General features: G+C 39.8%; 1 non-coding gene across 1 annotated transcript; it reads left to right on the top strand.

Moving 5' to 3' along the window:
* Positions 1-1711: 1711 nt before the first annotated feature.
* Positions 1712-1819, top strand: LOC130938275 (small nucleolar RNA R71). Its single transcript, XR_009069447.1, has one exon. It is a non-coding gene; the product is annotated as a small nucleolar RNA R71 (small nucleolar RNA).
* The last annotated feature ends 3439 nt before the right edge of the window (positions 1820-5258 follow it).

The following is a 5258-nucleotide window of genomic DNA, read 5'->3' as shown; positions in this document are numbered from 1 at the left end:
GACAGAGGACTCTCATGGAGCCTCAGAAATACTCAGAACCGTGTTGGAACCTCCCAACACCAAACTTAGAGTTTGAATGTGGGGGTTCAACACCAAACTTAGAGTTTGGTTGTGGCCTCCCAACACCAAACTTAGAGTTTGACTGTGGGGGCTCTGCTTGGCTCTGTTTTGAGAGAAGCTCTTCATGCTTCCTCTCCATGATGATAGAGGGATGTCCTTGGGCCTTAAACACCAAGGATTCTTCATTCACTTGAATGATCAACTCTCCTCTATCAACATCAATCACAGCCTTTGCTGTGGCTAGGAAGGGTCTGCCAAGGATGATGGATTCATCCATGCACTTCCCAGTCTCTAGGACTATGAAATCAGTAGGGATGTAATGGTCTTCAATCTTCACCAAAACATTCTCTACAAGTCCATGAGCTTGTTTTCTTGAATTGTCTGCCATCTCTAATGAGATTCTTGCAGCTTGCACCTCAAAGATCCCTAATTTCTCCATTACAGAGAGGGGCATGAGGTTTACACTTGACCCTAAGTCACATAAGGCCTTTTTGAAGGTCATGGTGCCTATGGTACAAGGTATAGAAAACTTCCCAGGATCCTGCCTCTTTTGAGGCAGTTTCTACCTAGACAAGTCATCCAGTTCTTTGGTGAGCAAAGGTGGTTCATCCTCCCAAGTCTCATTTCCAAATAACTTGTCATTCAGTTTCATGATTGCTCCAAGGTATTTAGCAACTTGCTCTTCAGTGACATACTCATCCTCTTCAGAGGACGAATACTCATCAGAGCTCATGAATGGCAGAAGTAAGTCCAATGGAATCTCTATGGTCTCATTTTGAGCCTCAGATTCCCATTGTTCCTCATTGAGGGACTCAGAGGAGATTGGTACACGCCCACTGAGGTCTTCCTCAGTGGCGTCCTCCTCCTCTCTTTCCTCTCCATATTCGGCCATGTTTATGGCTTTGCACTCTCCTTTTGGATTTTCTTCTGTATTACTTGGGAGAGTACTAGGAGGGAGTTCAGTAATTTTCTTGCTCAGCTGTCCCACTTGTCCTTCCAAATTTCTGATGGAGGACCTTGTTTCATTCATGAAACTTTGAGTGGTCTTTATTAGATCAGAGACCATTGTTGCTAAGTCAGAAGTATTCTGCTTAGAACTCTCTGTCTGTTGCTGAGAAGATGATGGAAAAGGCTTGCCATTGCTAAACCTGTTTCTTCCACCATTATTGTTATTGAAACCTTATTGAGGTCTCTCTTGATTCTTCCATGAGAGATTTGGGTGATTTCTCCATGAAGAATTATAGGTGTTTCCATAGGGTTCTCATAGGTAATGCACCTCTTCCATGGAAGGGTTCTCAGGATCATAAGCTTCTTCCTCAGATGAAGCCTCCTTAGTACTGTTTGGTGCATTTTGCATTCCAGACAGACTTTGAGAAATCAAATTGACTTGTTGAGTCAATATCTTGTTCTGAGCCAATATGGCATTCAGAGTGTCAATCTCAAGAACTCCTTTCTTCTGACTAGTCCCATTGTTCACAGGATTTCTTTCAGAAGTGTACATGAATTGGTTATTTGCAACCATTTCAATCAATTCTTGAGCTTCTGCAGGCGTCTTCTTCAGATGAAGAGATCCTCCAGCAGAGCTATCCAAGGACATCTTAGATAGTTCAGAGAGACCATCATAGAAAATACCTATGATGCTCCATTCAGAAAGCATGTCTGAAGGACATCTTCTGATTAATTGTTTGTATCTTTCCCAAGCTTCATAGAGGGATTCTCCATCCTTCTGTCTGAAGGTTTGGACTTCCACTCTAAGCTTACTCCATCTTTGTGGTGGAAAGAACTTTGCCAAGAAGGCATTGACTAGCTTTTCCCAAGAGTCCAGGCTTTCTTTAGGTTGAGAATCCAACCATATTCTAGCTCTGTCTCTTACAGCAAAAGGGAATAGCATCAGTCTGTAGACCTCAGGGTTAACCCCATTAGTCTTGACTGTGTCACAGATTTGCAAGAATTCAGCTAAGAACTGATGAGGATCTTCCATTGGAAGTCCATGGAACTTGCAATTCTGTTGTATTAGAGAAACTAATTGAGGCTTAAGCTCAAAGTTGTTTGCTCCAATGGCAGGGATAGAGATGCTTCTCCCATAGAAATCAGGAGTAGGTGCAGTGAAGTCACCCAGCACCTTCCTTGCATTGTTGGCATTGTTGTTGTTTTCGGCTGCCATGTGTTCTTCTTTCTTGAAGAATTCGGTCAGGTCCTCTAAAGAGAGTTGTGCCTTGGCTTCTCTTAGCTTTCTCTTCAAGGTTCTTTCGGGTTCAGGGTCAGCTTCAACAAGAATGCCTTTGTCTCTGCTCCTGCTCATATGAAAGAGAAGAGAAAAAGAAAATGTGGAATCCTCTATGTCACAGTATAGAGATTCCTTGAAGTGTCAGAGGAAAAGAGAAATAGAAAGAAGAAGGAGAAGAAGAATTCGAACTTTAATTAGATAAGGTTCGAATTGTGCATTTAGAAGGAGTGGTACTCCATAAATAGAAGGATGTGGGAAGGAGGGAAGGAAATTTTCGAAAATTCAATTAAAAGATTTTGAAAACATTTTGAAAATTTGATTGATAATTTTCGAAAATTGAGAGTGGAAGAGAAATCAAGTGATTTTTGAAAAAGATTTTGAGATTAGAAGTCAAAAAAATTTGATTGAAAACTATTTTGAAAAAGATGTGATTAAAAATATTTGATTGAGAAGTGATGGTTTTAAAAAGATGTGATTGAGAAGATATGATTTGAAAACAATTTTAAAAGATATGATTTGAAAACAATTTGAAAAGATATGATTTAAAAAAATTAATGACTTGCCTAACAAGAAAAGATATGATTCAAACATAAAACCGTTCTTAATAGATAAGGCAAAAAATGTTCAATCAAATCATTAATTGTTAGTAAGTATCTTTGAAAAAGGAAAGAAATTGATTTTGAAAACATTTGATTGAAAAGATATGATTTGAAAAAGATTTGGTTTTGAAAAACTTTGAAAACTTGAAAAAAAATTGATTTTGAAAACAAAATCTTCCCCCTAGCACCATCCTGGCGTTAAACGCCCAGAATGGTATACATTCTGGCGTTTAACGCCCAAAATGCTACCTTTTTGGGCGTTAAACGCCCAACCAGGTACCCTGGCTGGCGTTTAAACGCCAGTCTGCCTTCTTCACTGGGCATTTTTGAATGCTCAGCTTTTTCTGTATAATTCCTCTGCAGTATGTTCTGAATCTTCAATTCTTGGTATCATTGACTTGAAAAGACACAAATTAAAAATATTTTTGGATTTTTAATAATGAGGAATAATCAAATAACAATGCATGCAAGACACCAAACTTAGCAGTTTGTGTACTACTGACACTATATGAGACACATAAACACTCAAGCCAAAAGAATTCAAAGATCAAAACAAAGAAATATATGCATGGATTCGAAAAATGTAGTAAAAACATGCATTTGACACCAAACTTAAGATGAGACACTAGACTTAAGCAAGAAACATCAAATATTTTTGGTTTTTTTATGATTTTGCAAATTTTTTTTTTGGGTTTTTTTTTTCGAAAATTAAGTGAAAAGGAAAATAAGGTATCAAAATTCTTAATGAGAATTCCAGGAATCAGTGCAATGCTAGTCTAAGACTCCGGTCCAGGAATTAGACATGGCTTCACAGCCAGCCAAGCTTTCAAGGAAAGCTTCGGTCCAAAACACTAGACATGACCAAAGGTCAGCCAAGCCTTAGCAGATCACTGCTCCAAAAGCAAAATTGATGAAAATCAACAAGCTCTTGTGGTGATAAGTTGAAACCTCGGTCCAATCAGATTAGACATGGCTTCTCAGCCAGCCAGATTTCAAAAAATCATCATGAAACTCTAGAATTCATCTTCAAGAATTTCGAAAAAAAATAAATACCTAATCTAAGCAACAAGATGAACCGTCAGTTGTCCAAACTAGAACAATCCCAGGCATTGTTACCAAAAGCTTGCTCAAAACTTGAACAATCCCCGGCAACGGCGCCAAAAACTTGGTGCGCGAAATTGTGAACAATACTTTTCACAACTCTCATAATCCCTGGTCATGAACTCAAAAAAACTTGGTGGTTCAATTCCATGGCATTACACAACTTCGCACAACTAACCAGCAAGTGCACTGGGTCGTCCAAGTAATACCTTACGTGAGTAAGGGTCGATCCCACGGAGATTGTTAGCATTGAAGCAAGCTATGGTCATCTTGTAAATCTTAGTCAGGCAAACTCAAATGTATATGATGATGAATGAAAATAATATAGAATATAAAGATAGTGATACTTATGTATATCATTGGTGTAAGAGCTTCAGACAAGCGTTTGAAGATGCCTTCCCTTCCGTCTCTCTGCTTTCCTACTGTCTTCATCCAATCCTTTCTTACTCCTTTCCATGGCAAGCTCGTGTAGGGTTTCACTGTTGTCAGCAGCTACCTCCCATCCTCGCAGTGAAAGCTAATGCACGCACTCTGTCACAGTACTGCCAATCACCGGTTTGGTTCCCTCCCCTACCGGAATAGAATCCCTCTTTTGCGTCTGTCACTAACGCCCAGTAGGTTACAGGTTTGAAGCACGTCACAGTCATTCAATCATTGAATCCTACTCAGAATACCACAGACAAGGTTAGACCTTCCGGATTCTCTTGAATGCTGCCATCAGATCCTGCCTATACCACGAAGACTCTGATCTCACGGAATGGTTGGCTCGTTTGTCAGGCGAGCACTCGGTTGTCAGGCGATCAACCATGCATCGTGCAATCAGGAATCCAAGAGATATTCACTAAGCCTCAGATGCTTGTAGAACAAGAATGGTTGTCAGTCACCTTGTTCATGGGTGAGAATAGTGATGGGCGTCAATCATCACCTTCATCATGTTGAAGAACAAGTGATATCTTGGACAAAGAACAAGCGGAATTGAATGGAAGAACAATAGTAATTGCATTAATACTCGAGGTACAGCAGAGCTCCACACCTTAATCTATGGTGTGTAGAAACTCCACCGTTGAAAATACATAAGAACAAGGTCTAGGCATGGCCGAATGGCCAGCCTCCCAAAGAGGGTTCAATCATCAAAACATGATCAAAAGATCTCCTAATACAATAGTAAAAGGTCCTACTTATAGAAAACTAGTACATAGATGAGTAAATGACAGAAAAATACACTTCCGGGCCCACTTGGTGTGTGCTTGGGCTGAGCAATGAAGCAATTT

Source organism: Arachis stenosperma, chromosome 6 (genome assembly GCF_014773155.1).
Source record: "Arachis stenosperma cultivar V10309 chromosome 6, arast.V10309.gnm1.PFL2, whole genome shotgun sequence".
Lineage (NCBI taxonomy): Eukaryota > Viridiplantae > Streptophyta > Magnoliopsida > Fabales > Fabaceae > Arachis > Arachis stenosperma.
The sequence above is the reverse complement of the archived record's forward strand: the minus strand, read 5'-3'. Positions and strand labels throughout refer to the sequence as shown.